This window comes from Mercenaria mercenaria, chromosome 8, assembly GCF_021730395.1.
Source record: "Mercenaria mercenaria strain notata chromosome 8, MADL_Memer_1, whole genome shotgun sequence".
Classification (NCBI taxonomy): Eukaryota; Metazoa; Mollusca; class Bivalvia; order Venerida; family Veneridae; genus Mercenaria; species Mercenaria mercenaria.
The window spans coordinates 15,658,118-15,678,791 of NC_069368.1; positions in this window are offsets into that span (position 1 = coordinate 15,658,118).

The following is a 20,674-nucleotide window of genomic DNA, read 5'->3' on the forward strand; positions in this document are numbered from 1 at the left end:
GCAGAATTACACCAAACTTCACAGAAATGATCCTTGGGTGGCCCCCTTTCAAAATTGTTCAAAGAATTGAATTCCATGCAGAACTCTGGTTGCCATGGCAACCGAAAGTAAAAACTTTAAAAATCTTCTTCTCAAAAACCAGAAGCCCTAGAGCTTAGATATTTGGTGTGAAGCATTGCCTAGTGGACCTCTACCAAATTTGTTCAAATCATGACCCCGGGGTCACTTGATTTTACATCAGAAAATCTTAAAAAATCTTCTTCTCAAAAACCAGAAGCCCTAGAGCTTAGATATTTGACATGTAGCATTGCCTAGTGGACCTCTACTAAAATTGTTCAAATTATGACCCCGGGGTCAAAATTGACCCGCCCCAGAGGTCACTTGATTCTACATAGGAAAATCTTCAAAAAATTTCTAAAAATAAACCAGAAGGCCTAGAGCTTAGATATTTCACATATAGCATTGCCTAGTGAACCTCTACAAAATTTGTTCAAATCGTGACCCCGGGGTCAAAATTGACCCCGCCCCAGGGGTCACTTGATTTTACATAGGAAAATATTAAAAAATCTTCTTCTCAAAAACCAGAAGGCCTAGAGCTTAGATATTTGACATGTAGCATTGCCTAGTGAACCTCTACTAAAGTTGTTCAAATTATGACCCGGGGGTCAAAATTTACCCCGCCCTAGGGGTCACTTGATTTAACATAGGAAAATCTTCAAAAATTTTCTAAAAATAAACCAGAAGGCCTAGAGCCTAGATATTTCACTTGTAGCATTGCCTAGTGGACCTCTACAAAATTTGTTCAAATCATGTCCCCCGGGGTCAAAATTGACTCCGCCTTAGGGGTCACTTGATTTTACATAGGAAAATCTTAAAAGAAATTCTAAAAATAAACCAGAAGGCCTAGATCTTAGATATTTGACTTGTAGCATTGCCTAGTGGACCTCTACAAAAATTTTCAAATCTTGTTAGCTCACCTGTCACAAAGTGACAAGGTGAGCTTTTGTGATCGCATGGTGTCCGTTGTCCATGCGTCCGTGGGTGAACTTTTGCTTGTGACCACTCTAGAGGTCATATTTTTCATGGGATCTTTATGAAAGTTGGTCAGAATGTTCATCTTGATGATATCTAGGTCAAGTTCGAAACTGGGTCACGTGCGGTCAAAAACTAGGTCAGTAGATCTAAAAATAGAAAAACCTTGTGACCTCTCTAGAGGCCATATTTTTCATGAGATCTTCATGAAAATTGGTCAGAATGTTCACCTTGATGATATCTAGGTCAAGTTTGAAACTGGGTCACGTGGGGTCAAAAACTAGGTCAGTAGGTCTAAAAAATAGAAAAACCTTGTGACCTCTCTAGAGGCCATATTTCTCAATGGATCCTCATGAAAATTGGTCAGAATGTTCATCTTGATAATATCTAGGTCAAGTTCGAAACTGGGTCACGTGGGGTCAAAAACTAGGTCAGTAGGTCTAAAAATAGAAAAACCTTTTGACCTCTCTAGAGGCCATATCTTTCACCAGATCTTCATGAAAATTGGTCAGAATGTTCATCTTGATGATATCTAGGTCAAGTTCGAAACTGGGTTACGTGGGTTCAAAAACTAGGTCAGTAGGTCTAAAAATAGAAAAACCTTGTGACCTCTCTAGAGGCCATATTTCTCAATGGATCTTCATGAAAATTGGTCAGAATGTTCACCTTGATGATTTCTAGGTCAAGTTCGAAACTGGGTCAAGTGGGGTCAAAAACTAGGTCAGTAGCTCTAAAAATAGAAAAACCTTGTGACCTCTCTAGAGGCCATATTTTTCAAGAGATCTTCATGAATATTGGTCAGAATGTTCACCTTGGTGATATCTAGGTCAAGTTCGAAACTGGGTCACGTGGGGTCAAAAACTAGGTCAGTAGGTCTAAAAATAGAAAAACCTTGTGACCTCTCTAGAGGCCATATTTCTCAATGGATCTTCATAAAAATTGGTCAGAATGTTCACCTTGATGATATCTCGATCTCGTGCGGTCAAAAACTAGGTCAGAAGGTCTGAAAATAGAAAAAAAATTTGTGACCTCTCTGGAGGCCATATTTTTCATGGGATCTTTATGAAAATTGGTCAGAATGTTCACCTTAATGATATCTAGGTCAGGTTCAAAACTGGGTCACGTGCGGTCAATAACTAGGTCAGTAGATCTAAAAATAGAAAAACCTTGTGACCTCTTTAGAGGCCATATTTTTCAAGAGATCTTCATGAAAATTGGTCATAATGTTCACCTTGATGATATCTAGGTCAAGTTCGAAACTGGGTCACGAGTGGTCAAAAACTAGGTCAGTAGGTCTAAAAATAGAAAAACTTTGTGATGTCTCTAGAGGCCATATTTCTCAATGGATCTTCATGAAAATTAATGAGAATGTTCAGCTTGATGATATCTAGGTCAAGTTTGTAACTGGGTCATGTGCGGTCAAAAACTAGGTCAGTAGGTTGAAAAATAGAAAAACCTTGTGACCTCTCTAGAGGCCATATTTTTCACCAGATCTTCATGAAAATTGGTGAGAATGTTCACCTTGATGATATCTAGGTCAAGTTTAAAAGTGGGTCACTTGCCTTCAAAAAATAGGTCATTAGGTCAAATAATAGAAAAACCTTGTGACCTCTCTAGAGGTCATATTTTACAATGGATCTTCATGAAAATTGGTCAGAATTTTTTATCTTGATGATATCTAGGTCACATGTGCTCAAAAACTAGGTCACTATGTCAAATAATAGAAATAACGACATCATACTCAGTTCAACACTGGGTCATGTGGGGATAGGTGAGCGATTCAGGACCATCATGGTCCTCTTGTTTTTAAAGTTACTTTAAGAAAATTTCAACTATATTTTCTCATAATTCTTTTGATTGATTTTTATTATGAACTTTTGACCTTGAAGACTTGTCCTTAAAGGGCCGACTTGGTTCTCCAGGCAACTTTTATCAGTTATCTGCTTACAGCTATAAAATGGAAATTTAATGGCCATTACGCCCAGCATTAATTGCAAGAGAGTGCTCAATTAATTCGGTCAGTTTTGGGAATCATGTGTGTGTTGTTAAATGTTGAAATTTCACACCAAGCATGTATGCTGTATAAATATCTCTGAGAGAAAACAAAAGTTGAACTCTGAATCTCAAAAAAATATTCACAAAAAAAAGATAAAAATACACAAACTTAACTATTCAGCACTAACTTTTTATGACGTTATGGTATTTGTGACACACTAAAAAATCTTGAACTACTGTTTCCATGTCGTTATCCAGCCACTGGTCCTATTTGATTCGGCTTATTATATTTCTAGAGTATATTATTATTCATTATACATGTATATTGATATTATCTTTCCATGAAGTAAATCCATATCATTGGGAATATTTGATATGTAATTTATTGTAGATACATTTATTGTTACATATATGTATACATAAATTTACTGTATATTATTCTTTCTTCATCTGTTTATATATATATGCGCAGACATTTATAGTTATGTAAATAAATTACTATCTGGCCTTTTCTTCATCATTTTGGGAATGCCACCAAAACCAGTGGAATTGGGAAAATGCTCTTGTGGGAATATTTTCAAATTTCAAAATCTATGTAAAAATATTTTTTTCGTGTAAAATATTAATAGATTGCATAATAAAGTATTTCAGTAATTGTTAAACAGCATAGCTGTTCCTTTGGTAGCCAAAATATACATAAAATTTATCAAAACTATTTTAAAACAGCCAAAAAAAGGTAATATTCATTTTGGAATCTGGAATAAAGACAGTTGTTTTTTATGCTTTGGGAGTACCTCCTTTTACCGGGGGAGTGGGGAGTAGATTTATACGGGGAAAAGCCCTGACTATTATCACATTCATAATTATGTTATTTTGTTTGTTTGTTTGTTTGTTTTGGGTCTAATGCCATTTTTCAACAGTATTTCAATCATGTAACGGCGGGCAGTTAACCTAACAAGTGTTCCTGGATTCTGTACCGGTACAAACCTGTTCTCCGCATGTAACTCCCAACTTCTCCACATGAATTATCAGAGGTGGAGGACGAATGATTTCAGACACAATGCCTTTTATCAAATCGTCACGGAGCCCATACGCCCTGCCCGGGGATTGAACTGTCGGCCCCGTGATCCGTAGACCAACGCTCTCCCCTAGTTGTCTTATATTTATTTAAATAAATTACTTTCATCACATTCATCTCAGTCATGCACATAGATAGTAATGTACGGTGTAACCTCAAAAGGGTGACGAAATGACCCAATTTGAAATCACCGAGGCGGGGGGGGGGGGGGGGGGGGGGGGGGGGGCGACATGACCAAAAAGGAGACGAGTTGACTGGGAGACGAGTTGACTAGGTGACTAGGGGACGAGTTGACTGTAAATCCATAATTTTCTCATATTTATGTAAATAAATTACTAATATCACATTTAATTACAAATGTACTTTGAAATACAATAGATCTTAGTATGTGTTTCATAAAAACTAACCCCAATGATGAAAACGATAAAAGATATATTTCAGAAAAACAGAAACTCAAGTACTAAGTAATGGGGGTTTTAGTTCCCAGACCCAGTGATTGTACTACAAATGATTCACAGTGATTGAACTGTAAATTATTGAATTCCTGGTATATATATCATTGCACATGACATTTGAATGAATATTTTTTCTGTATCACAAGTGCAATTCCACACTGAAGCATGAACATATTCTCTGAGAGGAACCCAGATGGTCAGTGAGCAACCATGTCCAGCATTATTGCCTTAGTGTGGCTGATCATTGAAATGCGATAAACATTATGATAAAATGGGCATTAATGTCAGGGAAAACCACAAGACTCTGGAAGCTAATTTATAGCCAAGTCGGCCCTTTAAGTGCAATGATAACAGGTGAGCGATATAGGGCCATCATGGCCCTCTTGTTAATGATGTGTTGTGTACAGTAGTCAGAGTTTACTTGTACATTTGTAAAGTTCTTTACTTTGTGTGACCTTAGCATTACATCATGGTTATAATGTATTTATTTAAATGTGTTGTCCTTGGTTACACTGTCAGTCTGATCTTAAACTATCAGAAACCAGGAAGTGCTCAACATTTTAGTTTGGTTTTAGAAGAGTAAACATTCAGGCAGTTTAGGGGAAGTCACTCTGTCTTTCAGATACAGTGTATTGGCTAAGGAGTATCATGATAGAATCATACACTTGTCACATGATCTAAGTACTCTCTAAATGGAGGAAATAATAGTGTATTCTCCAGTTTATCTTTTTAGCTCACCTGTCACAAAGTGACAAGGTGAGCTTTTGTGATCGCGCGGTGTCTGTCGTCAGTCCGTGCGTGGGTGCGTCCGTCCGTCCGTAAACTTTTGCTTGTGACCACTCTAGAGGTCACATTTTTCATGGGATCTTTATGAAAGTTGGTCAGAATGTTCATCTTGATGATATCTAGGTCAAGTTCGAAACTGGGTCACATGCCCTCAAAAACTTAGTCAGTAGGTCTAAAAATAGAAAAACCTTGTGACATCTCTAGAGGCCATGTATTTCATAAGATCTTCATGAAAATTGGTCAGAATGTTCGCTTGTTGATATCTAGGTCAGGTTTGAAACTGGGTGACGTGCCTTCAAAAACTAGGTCAGTAGGTCTAAAAATAGAAAAACCTTGTGACCTCTCTAGAGGCCATATATTTCAAAAGATCTTCATGAAAATTGGTCAGAACGTTCACCTTGATGATATCTAGATCAAGTTTGAAACTGGGTCACGTGCCGTCAAAAACTAGGTCAGTAGGTCAAATAATAGAAAAACCTTGTGACCTCTCTCAAGGCCTTATTTTCATGGGATCTGTATGAAAGTTGGTCTGAATGTTCATCTTGATGATATCTAGGTCAAGTTCGAAAATGGGTCACGTGCCTTCAAAAACTAGGTCAGTAGGTCTAAAAATAGAAAAACCTTGTGACCTCTCTAGAGGCCATATATTTCATGAGATCTTCATGAAAATTGGTCAGAATGTTCATCTTGATGATATCTAGGTCAAGTTCGAAAATGGGTCACGTGCGGTCAAAAACTAGGTCAGTAGGTCAAATAATAGAAAAACCTTGTGACCTCTCTAGATGCCATAATTTTCATGGGATCTGTATGAAAATTGGTTTGAATGTTCATCTTGATGATATCTAGGTCAAGTTCGAAACAGGGTCATGTGCGGTCAAAAACTAGGTCAGTAGGTCTGAAAATAGAAAAACCTTGTGACCTCTCTAGAGGCCATACTTGTGAATGGATCTCCATAAAAATTAGTCAGAATGTTCACCTTGATGATATCTAGGTCAAGTTTGAAACTGGGTCTCGTGCCTTCAAAATCTAGGTCAGTAGGTCTAAAAATAGAAAAACCTTGTGACCTCTCTAGAGGCCATATATTTCATGAGATCTTCATGAAAATTGGTCAGAATGTTCATCTTGATGATATCTCGGTCAAGTTTGAAAGTGGGTCATGTGCCATCAAAAACTAGGTCAGTAGGTCAAATAATAGAAAAACCTTGTGACCTCTCTAAAGGCCATATTTTTCAAGGGATCTGTATGAAAATTGGTCTGAATGTTCATCTTGATGATATCTAGGTCAAGTTCGAAACAAGGTCATGTGCGGTCAAAAACTAGGTCAGTAGGTCTAAAAATAGAAAAACATTGTGACCTCTAGAGGCCATACTTGTGAATGGATCGCCATAAAAATTGGTCAGAATGTTCACCTTAATAATATCTAGGTCAAGTTTGAAACTAGGTCACGTGCCATAAAAAACTAGGTCAGTAGGTCAAATAATAAAAAAACCTTGTGACATCTCTAGAGGCCATACTTTTCATGGGATCTGTATGAAAGTTGGTCTGAATGTTCTTCTTGATGATATCTAGGTCAAGTTTGAAACTGGGTCAACTGCGGTCAAAAACTATGTCAGTAGGTCTAAAATTATTAAAATCTTTTGACCTCTCTAGAGGCCATATTTTTCAATGGATCTTTATGAAAATTGATCTGAATTTTCACCTAGATGATATCTAGATAAAGTTCAAAACAGAGTCAGGTACCTTCGAAAACTAGGTCAGTAGGTCAGATAATAGAAAAACCTTGTGACCTCTCTAGAGACCATATTTTTCAAGAACTAGATCACTGTGTCAAATAATAGAAAAAACGACGTCATACTCAAAACTGGGTCATGTGGGAAGAGGTGAGCGATTCAGGACCATCATGGTCCTCTTGTTTTTTTAAGTAGAAAAATGACAATAAGATGTCAAAAGCATGGGTCATATTGCCGGATTTCCTTGTGCAACTTGAGAAAAGCCATAAGATTGGGTAAATACAGGTTCGTTATCATTGGAGGAAGATGCATTTGCAGGAGGAAGGCTCCTAGTCAGACTGTCAGTACTAGAGATTTATGATTTATGGATTACTGATAAATGTCAGACACCTCATTACATCAAATACAGAAGCAGTAACAGACGTTTAGACATCTTTCTAACAATATTTTTACAACCATTTTGCGACTTAAAACTTCTTACATGGTGATGCATTGGTTAAAACAACAGTGTTGTTGGAGCAAGCCTTTAGAATATTGAATTTCGAAATTTTGTTTCCAACTGCTAGTTTTGATTACTGATAAATGTCAGACGCCTCATTATGTCAAATACAGAAGCAGTAACAGACGTTAAGACATCTTTCTAACAATATTTTTACAACCATTTTGCGACTTAAAACTTCTTACATGGTGATGCATTGGTTAAAACAACAGTATTGTTGGAGCAAGCCTTTAGAATATTGAATTTCGAAATTTTGTTTCAAACTGCTAGTTTTGCATGGAGTGTACATAGCATATTTGGCTAGTGTATGGTTCTACACATAAATGATCAATCTGTGTAAAAATACAAAAGGGTAAAACTATAAAGCATATGAATGAAGGAATTTTTCATTATTACTTAATAAGACCAAGACTACATAAAAGTTGTTTCCCTTATACCTTCTTCCTTTAAGGAAGGTCCTCATAGAATAAGTGTAAAAAAAAGAGGGAAAGAAATAAGATATCTCCCAAAGTCATATTACAAGAGTGTAAAATACTTTTAAAATATTGAATTGTAAAGGAAGCTGATTGGGGGGAAAATATTTAAAATAAACATTGATACATGAAAAAGTAATTTTATGATACATCAAGATATAGATTTAGTGTTGCTAGATTTGCTGTGATAAAAGAAGAATCAATGATAGTATTTTTGTTTCAGTGTTCAGTATGCTTGCAATGATATACTGTTGAAGTTGTATACCAGTGCTATGATTTTTTTAAGCTAGTTGTTCTGGTCAAGTTGTATGTCATAAATAAATATGTCAATATTCATCATATCATTAGTGTATTATATCTCTTTATACATGTGTAAACATTTGTTGGACTATAAAACCAAATAAATGTAAATATTCCTAGTTGTGCTTTTCTTATTTTTCCTTCTTGCATCTTAGTCTTGACTGTTGTGTACATACTAAGGCCATCTTCTTGAGATCACCTGGGTGTTTTCTGTCCCTTGCCCATTTATGTATTTGGCCTCGGCTGCATCATTTTTTTCACCATTTTTCTTCGGTATACTATTTCATTAAACACAAATAAATTCTGTATTATCTGTAAGCTCTCTAATTTTTTAGCTCACCTGAGCCAAAGGCTCTTGGGGAGCTTTTGTGACCACTCAATATCCGTTGTCCGTCATGTGTCTGTCAACAATTTCTAAAAAAATCTTGAAAACCACTGGGCAGAATTATACCAAACTTCACAGGAATGATCCTTAGGTGGCCCCCTTTCAAAATTGTTCAAAAAATTGAATTCCATGCAGAACTCCTGTTGCCATGGCAACCGAAAGTAAAAACTTTTAAAATCTTCTTGTCCAACACCACAAGGCGTACAGCCTTGATATTGGGCATGTGACATCATCTAATGGTCTTCTATGAAGATTGTTCAAATTATGCCCCTGGGGTGAATAGAGGCTTTGCCCCGGGGGTCACATGTTTTACATAGATTTATATAGGAAAAAACTTTAAAAATTCTTCTTGTCTAAAACCACAAGACCTAGGCCTTTGATATTTGGTATGTGGCATTGCCTGTGGTCCTCCACCAAAATTGTTCAAATTATAACCCTGGGGTGAAAAGAGGCCCTCCCTCGGGGGGTCTCAAGTTTTACATAGACTTATATAGGAAAAAAACCTTTAAAAATCTTCTTCCCTGAAACTGCAAGGCCTGGGCTTTTGATATTTGGTATGTTGCATCGTCTTGTGGTCCTCTACCAAAGTTGTTCAAATTATGCCCCTGGGATGAAAAGAGGCCCTGCCCTGGGGATCCAAAATTTAACATAGATTTATATAGGGGGAAAAAATCTTGTCTGAAAGTTCAAGGCCTATGCCTTTGATACTTGGTATGTAGCATTGCCAAGTGGATCTCTAACAAGGTTGTTCAAATTATGCCCCTGGGGTGAAAAAAGGCCCCGCCTTGGGGGGTCACTTGTAATATAGGAATAAATACTTCAAAAATTATCAGAGCATATTTGCTAGAATGTTTAATTATAATTACCTTATGACCCAAAGCGAATAGAGGTCAGTTGACTGTGACCGTGACCTACTGACCTACTTTCTTGTTAGCTCACCTGTCACGAAGTGACAAGGTGAGCTTTTGTGATCGCGCAGCGTCCGTCGTTCGTCTGTGCGTCCGTGTGTAAACTTTTCTTTGTGACATCTCTAGAGGTCACACTTTTCATGGGATCTTTATGAAAATGGGTCAGAATGTTCATCTTGGTAAATTCTAGGTCAAGTTCGAAACTGGGTCACGTGCGGCCAAAATATAGGTCAGTAGGTCTAAAAATAGAAAAACCTTGTGACCACTCTAGAGGCCATAATTTTCAATGGATCTTCATGAAAGTGAGTCAGAACGTTCATCTTGATGATATCTAGGTTAAGTTCAAATCTGGGTCATGTGCGGCCAATAACTAGGTCAGTAGGTCTAAAAATAGAAAAACCTTGTGACCACTCTAGAGGCCATAATTTTCAATGGATCTTCATGAAAATTGGTCAGAATGTTCATCTTGATGATATCTAGATTAATTTCGAAACTGGGTCACGTTCGGCCAAAAACTAGGTCAGTAGGTCTAAAAATAGAAAAACCTTGTGACCTCTCTAGAGGCCATATTTTTCAATGGATCTTCATGACAATTTGTCAGAATGTTCACCTTGATGATATCTAGGTCAAGTTCGAAAGTGGGTCACGTGCGGTCAAAAACTAGGTCAGCAGGTCAAATAATAGAAAAACCTTGTGACCTCTCTAGAGGCCATATTTTTCATGGGATCTGTATGAAAGTTGGTCTAAATGTTCATCTTGATAATATCTAGGTCAAGTTCGAAAGTGGGTCACGTGCTTCAAAAAATGGGTCAGTAGGTCAAATAATAGAAAAACCTTGTGACCTCTCTAAAGGCCATATTTTTCATGGGATCTGTATGAAAGTTGGTCTGAATATTCATCTTGATGATATCTAGGTCAAGTTTGAAACAGGGTCATGTGCGGTCAAAAGCTAGGTCAGTAGGTCTAAAAGTAGAAAAACCTTGTGACCTCTCTAGAGGCCATACTTGTGAATGGATCTCCATAAAATTGGTCAGAATTTTTATCTTGATAATATCTAGGTCAAGTTCAAAACTGGGTCACATGAGCTGAAAAACTAGGTCACTATGTCAAATAATAGAAAAAACAACGTCATACTCAAAACTGGGTCATGTGGGAAGAGGTGAGCGATTCAGGACCATCATGGTCCTCTTGTTTTTAGCTCACTTGAGTACGAAGTGCTCATGGTGAGGTATTGTGATCATGCTGTGTCCGTCGTCCATCTATGCGTCCATCCATGGGTCAAGTCGTTCGTCGTCAACATTTGTTTAAACAACATCTCCTCAAAAACCACTGAATGGATTTTGATGAAACTTGGCCATGATGTTACATGGGTAGCTAAAAACAGAAAAACTTCAAACGACATCTCCTAAACCGTTGGTCCGATTTTAAAATAATTTCACACAAGTGGTCTTTATATCACCCTCTACCAAGATTGTTCAAATTATACTGATTCGTCAAAAAACATGGCCGCCAGAGGGCATGGTCACTTTTCCCTACATGCACATAGTGGAAACTTTAAAAAAAAATTCTTGTATGAAACTGCTTGCCCGATTTTAGAATAATTTTACACAGATGGTCCTTGTGTGACCTTCTACCAAGAATGTTTAAATTATTTTGATTCCTCAAAAAACATGGCCGCCAGAGGGCGTGGTCACTTTTCCCTATATGTGTATAGTGGAAACTTTAAAAATGTTCTGTATGAAACTACTTGCCCGATTTTAGAATAATTTTAAACAAATGGCCCTTGTGTGACCTCTACCAAGATTGTTCAAATTATTTTGATTCGTCAAAAAACATGGCCGCCAGAAGGAGTCGTCACTTTTCCCTATAAGTATATAGTGGAAACTTTAAAAATCTTCTTGTGTGAAACTGCTAGCCTGAAAATCTTCTTGTCCAAAAGCACAGGGCCTAGGGCTTTGATACTTTGTATGTGACATCATCTAGTGGTTCTCTACAAAAGATTTTTCAAATTGTTCCCCTAGGGTCAAATATTCCCCCGCCCTGGAGGTCACATGGTTTACATAGACTTATGTAGGGAAAACTTTAAAAATCTTCTTGTCCAAAACCACAAAGCCTAGGGCTTTGGTATTTGTAATGTAGCATCATCTAGTGGTTCTTTACAAAGTTTGTTCAAATTATCCCCCTAGGGTCAAATATGGCCCCGCCCCAAGGGTCACATGGTTTATATAGACTTATTTAGGGAAAAACTTTAAAAACCTTCTTGTCCATATCCTACAAGATTCATATTTGGACCACATGTATAGTTTTGAGTGGCTAGATGAACCTTGACATGAGTTGACCTTTATCATGACCTAGTGACCTACTTTCGCATTTCTGTAGCTACAATCTGACTAAAGTACATATCCTATTACGCTACGCATAGGATCTGAGAACGACCTATTCATGGCCTCGTTCTGACGACCCTTTCGCTATCCAATCAGAGCCTAGCTTACAACATTTTGCAAATCTGCCTGTAGCCTTGACTTTTAATATTGACAATTCTTATGTCGTATTGTGTCAGATGACCGGTTAGCTCAGTCGGTAGGCCACTTGCTTTGTAAGCGAGGGGTCCCGGGTTCGAACCCTGAAATAACTGCATATTTTTCTTACTCTTTGGAATTCGAACAAGTCGTCTGATCGGTTAAAATAAAAATAGCAATACTGGAAATCCAAAATATACAGAAGACGTATGTGTATGGGTCGTTCTCAGATCTTCGTTTAGAAGATCAAATACTTCAGTCAGATTGTCTGTAGCTACAGCCTTCAAATGTGGACCACATGCATAGATTTGTGTACCGAAATCAACTTGGACCTTGACATTGACCTAGTGACCTACTTTCACATTTTTTAGAGTACAGGCTTCAAATTTGGACCACATGCATAGTTTTGTGTTCCAAAATAAAATTTGACCTTGATTTTGACCTAGTGACCTACTTTCACATTTCTCAAGTTACAGCTCTCAAATTTGGACCACATGCATAGTATTTTGTACCGAAATGAACTTTGACTTTGATCTTTACTTAGTGACCTACTTTCACATTTCTGTAGCTACAGCCTTCAAATTTGGACCATATGCCTAGGTTTGTGTACTGAAATAAACATTGACATTGACATTGACCTAGTGACCTACTTTCACATTTTTGAAGATACAGGCTTCAAACTTGGACCCCATGCATCTTCTTCTCTGAATCCATAATAGCTAGAGCCTTGATTTTTGGTGTGTGATATCAGAGTTGTACTGTCTAACTATTGCCCTAGGCTAAAAAATGTGTGTGACGGCTAACATAGAAGAAACCTATCAATACTTGTACCATTACGTTAAGCAAACACACTTAAAACCTTATACTCAGGTGAGCAATTTAGGGTCAATGACCCTCTTGTTTAAGATACAGCCTTGAAATTTGGATGACATGTACAGTTTTGCACACCGATCTTAAAACTGACTTTCAGTGGCCATGAATGTGACCTACTGACCTACTTTCTAATATTTTAGCACCAGTCTGCCATTTTAAACATGTGGCTCATATTACTCAGGTAAGCGATTCAGGGTCATCATGACCCTCTTGTTTTATGAAAATAAAGATTTTAAAGCAAAAATATCAAACTACCAATAGTTTTCCAATTAAGATATTTATAAGAAATAAAGTAACATTATGGAGAGAAAAGGGTTATTATGTCTCTCCCAACACAGTGGTGTGGGCGATATTGATTTACTCCTGTCTTTGTGTCTGTTTGTCACTAATCTTGTCCGCACTCTAAGTCGAACATTTCTCATTCGATCTTCACCAAACTTGAACAAAATGTGTTTGCCAATAAGTCCTCAGCCAGGTTTGATAACTAGCCAAATCGGCTTAGGCACTTCAGAATTATAGCCCTTGAACCGAAAATACTGATGCCAGTGATACAGGTCTTGGTGCATGGTTGACTCAGATACATAATGGAGAAGAAATGCCAATCTAGATGATTAGGCAGTTGTGGGAGACATGGCTGCGCTTTTCTCAAAAGCAGCTCTAGTTCCCTGATGTTTTTAAGATCCATAAAAAAAATTAAAAAAAAGATAGCCAAATACTAACCAAACATTCACTCGGGAGTGGCAGGCAAATATGACTCTCTTGCAAGTTACAGGTCCAAAATGTTGAAGCTTTCTTTCATTTGCAGTTACTATGTTTCCTTTGTCATACTGTGAAATTATTGGAGATTAATTTTTGTGGATTTCCTGTTTTCATGAATTCACGATTTCAAGAATTCACGAATTCATGATTTTTGCGTGAAATTTGGAAATCTTAAATTATTGAACTTCAAGAAATCATGAATTCTCGATTTCAAGAATTCACTCATTTTGCGTTAAAATTGGAACTTGTGAATTCTTGAAATTGTGAAATCTTGAAGTTCAATAATTCACAAATTCACGATTTCTAAATTTCACGCAAAAAATGTGAAATACTGAATTCGTGAATTCCTGAAATTCTGAAATCTTGAAGTTCAATAATTCACAATTTCGAGAAATCACGATTTCCAAATTTCACAATTTTTGCATGAAACTTGGAAATCGTGAATTTGTGAAATCGTAAATTATTTAACTTCAAGATTTCAGAATTTCAAGAAATCACAAATCCAATATTTCACATGTTTTGCATGAAATTTGGAAATCGTGAATTTGTGAATTATTGAATTTCAAGATTTCATGAATTCACGATTTCAAGAATTCACAAATTCATGAATTTTGCGTGAAATTTGGAAATTGTGAATTATCGAACTTCAAGAAATCATGAATTCTCCATTTCAAGAATTCACTCATTTTGCGTTAAATTTGGAACTTGTGAATTCTTGAAATCGTGAAATCTTGAAGTTCAATAATTCACAAATTCACGATTTCCAAATTTCATGCAAAAAATGTGAAATATTGAATTCGTGAATTCTTGAAATTCTGAAATCTTTAAGTTCAATAATTTACAATTTCATGATTTCCAAGTTTCACGCAAAACTTTGAACTTTGGAAATTGTGAATTCTCGAAATCGTGAATTATTGAAGTTCAGTAATTCACGATTTCACAAATTCATCATTTCCAAATTTCACTTAATTTATTAAAAATCGTGAATTCTTGAAATCGTGATTTAATGAATTCTTGAAGTTCAATAATTCATGAAATCACGATTTCCAAATTGAAATTTCCCGCAAAAATTGTGAAATATTGAATTCATTAATTCTTGAAATCTTGAAATCTTGAAGTTCAATAATTCACAATTTCACAAATTCACGATTTCCAAAGTTCATGCAAAAATTGTGAATTCTTGAAATCGTGAAATCTTGAGGTTCAATAATTCACATTTTCCAAGTTTAACGCAAAAGTTGTGAATTCTTGATTTCATGAATTTGTGAATTCCTGAAGTTCAATAATTCGCGATTTCCAAATTCAATATTTCAATTTTTCAATATTTCAATAATTCACTATTCAAGAATTCTCGATTTCAATTATTCAGGATTTTAATAATTCAGAATTTCACAAATTCAATATTTCAATTATTCAGTAATTCAAGATTTCAATTATTCAATAATTCACAACTTCATAAATTCACGATTTCCATATTTCATGTCAAAAATTCAATATTTCAGTTATTCACAAGTTCAAAAATTCTCGATTTTAATTATTCAAAATTTCAATAATTCAGAAATTCACTAACTCAAGATTTCAATATTTCACAACTTCATGAATTCATGATTTCCATATTTCATGTCAAAAATTCAATATTTCAATAATTCAATATTTCAGTAATTCACAATTTCAAAAAATTCTCTATTTCAATTATTCAAGCTTTCAATATTTCAGAATTTCACTAACTCAAGATTTCAATATTTCACAACTTCATGAATTCACGATTTCCGTATTTCATGTCAAAAATTCAAGAATTCAACGCGATTTCGTGATTTCGAAAATTCAATATTTCAATTATTCAATAATGTAATATTTCAGTAATTCACAATTTCAAAAAATTCTCGATTTCAATTATTCAAGATTTCAACATTTCAGAATTTCACTAATTCATGATTTCAATTATGCAATATTTCACAACTTCATGAATTCACGATTTCCGTATTTCATGTCAAAAATTCAAAAACTCATTTATTCTCGATTTCATGATTTCACAAATACCACTTCAAGAATTCTCAATTTCATTTAAATACTTCATGATTTCTACTTCACAAATTCATACTCAGAAATCGTGAATTCTTGCAATTGAAATGCCACCACCAGTCTTTCGTATATAAAAGTGTACGTGCAGGTATAAAATTGTACCTGCATGTAAGAAAATACATGCACATACCAAAAATACTTTTATACCTTAAGTATAAACTGCAGTTATAAAATTGTACCTGCAGGTATAAACAAGTACTGAAGAAAAAATACTACTATAGTATAATTTAGCTACAAATACTATCACGTCAAGATCTTACTCGAAAATAGGCTTATTTGTTTTGTTCACTGATCTCAGAATAGCGTTGGTAACATTTTAAACATAAATCTGGTAAATCCATGCAGACTTATCAAGATCTACACTGTTCGCCATTTCTGTCACTATCTTTTTATTTAACACCCCTTTTAACACTTAATGATACTGTCCAAATTGAAAGATGGACAAGTTCATTATAGAAATTTAGCAGGGTAAGGGTTAGTAATGCAAGACATTGGGTATTTCTGTATCCTGTGTATAATACACCCCAAAACTTGCTGCCTAGAACTTTTTCACATTTGCAGGTTCATCCATTGTATTTGTTTTGGCCACTTCAAAAACTGTGTAAAAAAAGAATCCATTCTCAGAAAGCCATCACATTTTTCAGAGGCTGCATGCCTTTTTGATTCAACGACCTTCAATATGTACATACCTCCATTGGAACAATACATACAATGCTTCTGACTTTCACCTGTTCTTCCAGGAAATTGATTTCTTTATTACATTATGCATGTTTTTCAGGACATGTGTTAATATACATGCTCATTGTTGTAGTTGAGAGAAAGTAAACTTAAAAATTCTGAAGGCTGCCCTGCATAGCTGCAACGTATCAAGGGAATTAACATGTGATTTACATTAAGTATTTATGCAATCTTAGTTAAGTCCCCTCCATTATAACGTACACTTTTCAAGTCGAATATGGTTTTACTGCTCTGCCGGTCTCAGATTATCATGTGGTAGTGTATGTTTCTGTTTTGCACAACAAAATTCATTCAGAATCTAAAAATGAACAATATTATGGGATATTTTTTACACACAAGCTAGCCAATTTACCAGATTTATGTTTAAAATGTTACCAACGCCATTCTGAGATCAGTGAACAAAACAAATAAGCCTATTTTCACACAGGTGCCCGTCCAGTCTTGGTGCCCATATGGGTGCCGCCCCCACAAAAAAAAGTAAGATCTTGACGTGATAGTATTTGTAGCTAAATTATACTGTGGCAGTATTTTTTCTTCAGTACTTATTTCAGTCACGCAAACATGTGTGTGTGTTCGGGTTTAACGTCTTTTTCAACAACTTTTCAGTCATATAAACAATAATATCTACTTGTAGCAGTGAGCACAATGCCCAACTTTATAGTGCTGCCTCACTGGAATATCACGCCGTAGACATGTGACATGATATCCCACCCAGTCACATTACACAGACACCGGGCTGACCAGTCCTAGCACTATCCTCTTAATACTTCTATTTTAGCATGATATAATGCGAACATAAGTATTTGCATAGGTATATTTCTTATTTCTATACTTCGTTTTCTGTAAAATTCAGAATTGTTGTGTTTTGATCTATGAAATAGTCATAAACGGTTCAGATATTGATAGAAAAGTCAACATTGAAGATGCATAAAGGGCAAAAACAAGCTTTTGAAATAACAGACTTAGCTAAGCAGTTACTTATCTTTTTTGTGACATTAGGGCCAGACTTTGTTTTTCTGAATTTTTTTTTACACTTAATAAGGCTATCTCTTTGAGCAACTGTTGTTACGTAACAAGTCATACAAAGTGGGACACTTGTCCGGTTCAGGTTCTTGAAAAATATTTAGTTGCTGCTCAAATATAAGAAAATTTGACACATAACATTTTTAGAAGAATATCCCTTAAAAAACAATATTACATTTAAACTGAGAAAGGGTCCACACTTGCTTTACACTGTTTTATTTTGGTGTGATTTTTCTACAAAATAGATTGACTTCAGTTCAGAATCTTCCTATGAATTCAATAATACATGGCAAAATTCAATAATTTGTTTTTATGTGTTTCAAGATTTTATATATTTCAGATTATAACAACTTTCTATAGCGTGTTTGATATACACTGTATACCGAGTGTGTCAAGTTGGTTATTAAGACAGTATATTCAAGAAAACTACTGCTCATTTAATAGTTGATTGAACTATTTTATCTCTTTTCATATTTAACCTTTACCCTGCTAAGTTTTTAAAATGGAATGGTCCATCATTCAATTTGGACAGTATCATTTATTATTCGAAGGGGTGTTCAATGAAAATTTACTGATTGAATAGCAAACAGTGCAGACAATGATCAGCCTGCATGGATGTGCAGGCTGATCTTGGTCTGCATTGGTCGCAAAGGCAAAACCACTTTCCGCCAGCAGGCTGAAGATTAAATAACTATACGTGCTAAGACACTAGAGCATGCCAGTGTTCAATATGGCAACATTGTTTTGAAGGCTAGAGGACAACAGTGCTTGACTACTCAACAGAAAGTTGATTGAATGAACACAAGAGTTGAAAAAGGAGCATAATTTTGTTAACATACAGAATAAGAGTTATGGAACCTGTACAGTGCATATCAGGTCATCACAGTGTATAGTTGTTTGAAGTTTCAATGCATTCCAACAATTGAGTACTGAGATACCTCCTTACATACAAAAAAGATAGCTAAAAATTGCTTTATCGAATAAGGGGCATAATTTTGTAAACACCCGAAAGAAAGTTATGGAACCTGTGCAATGTATGTCAGATCATCAAGATGAACAAAAGTGTGTGAAGTTTCAATCCATTCCCACTACAGGGTACTGAGATACTAGCTTACATATAAAAACTTCAACGAAAATTGCAAAGTAGAAAAAAGGCAAAATTTTGTAAAACAAGAGGGCCATGATGGCCCTATTTGCTCACCTGAGTTAAGTTGCTTGCTTGAAAGAATTTCTTTGCTAAAGCTTAAACTAGAGTTGTCACAGGAGTGACAAATTATACCCCCACAATATGGCCTTGTCACAGAACTAAGCCAATGTCAAAGCCGAATTTGTTTTACCTTTGACCTACTGACCTCGAAATCTATACAGGTCATCTGCTGGTCATGATCAACCTCCCTATGAAGTTTCATGATCCTCGGCCCAAGCGTTCTCAAGTTATTGTCTGGAAAAGGTTTAAATGTTCCGGGTCACTCTGACCTTTAACCTTTGGAACTTGAACTCAATAGGGGTCATCAGCGGGTTATGACCAACCTCCCTATCAATTTTCGTGATCCTAGTCCAAAGCGTTCTGAAGTTATTGTCCGAAAACCGGTTTAAATCACTGTGACCTTGACCTGTGACCTACTGACCTCAAAATCATTAGGGGTCATCTGCTGGCCATAACCAACCTACTTATCAATTTTCATGATCCTAGGCTAAAGCGTTCTCAAGTAATCATCCGGAAACCATTTAACTGTTTCGTGTCATTGTGACCTTGACCTCTGACCTACTAACCTTAAAGTCGAACTTGACCTGTATTTTATCATGTTACAACTATGTACCAAAAATTATGATCCTAGACCGAAGTGTTCTCAAGTTATAATCCGGAAACCGTTTATGTGTTCTGAGTCACTGTGATCTTGACCTTTGACCTACTGACCTCAAAGACAGACTTGACCTGTATCTCATGATGTTACACCTATGTACCAAAATTTATGATCCTAGGTCCAAGCGTTCTCAAGTTATCATCCGGAAACTGTTTAACTGTTCAGGGTCACTGTAACCTTGACCTTTGACCTACTGACACCAAAGTCGAACTTGACCTGTATTTTCTGATGTTACACCTGTGTACCAAAAATTATTTAAATTGGTCAAGCCTTTCATGAGTTATCATCCGGAAACCATGAAAACCAACTGACCGACCGACAAGCTCACTCCTATATACCCCGCAAACTTTGTTTTGTGGGTGTATAAAAACAAAAAGGTAGGTCAGTAGGTCATATTCATGGTCACTGAAAGTCAGTTTTAAGACTGGTGTGCAAAACTGTACATGTCATCCAAATTTCAAGGCTGTATCTTAAAAAACAAGAAAGTAGGTCAGTAGGTCAAGGTCACAGTCGGGTGACCCTTATCACTTGGGGCCATACGGTAAATATAATTAAACAGTCTAGGAAATATGATCTGATAATTTTTGAAGTATTTTTTCCTATCTTACTCATATATCAAGTGACCCCTGGGGTTGGGCCTCTTTTCACCCCAGGGGCATAATTCGAACAATCTAGAGATCAACTAGGCAAAGATACATACAAAATATCAAAGGCATAGGCCTTGAACTTTCAGACAAGAAGATTTTTAAAGTTTTTCCTATATAAGTCTATGTAAAACTTGGGACCCCCAGGGCAGGGTCTCTTGCTCCCCAGGGGCATAATTTGAACAATTTTGGTAGTAGACCACTAGGCAATCCAACATACCAAATATCACAAGCAAGTTTTAGGCAAGAAGATTTTTAAAGTTTTTCCTGTGTAAGTCTATGTAAAACTTGGGACCCCCTGGGTGGGGCCTCTTTTCAACTTGGGGTGGGGGCATAAATTGAATAATCTTGGTAGAGGACCGCTAGGCAATGCAACATACCAAATATCAAAAGCCTATGCCTTGCAATTTCAGACAAGAAGATTTTAAAAAAATTTTCCTATATATCTCTATGTAACACTAGGGACCCCCGTGGCAGGGCCTCTTTTCACCCCAGGGTAATAATTTGAACAATCTTGGTAGACAAACACA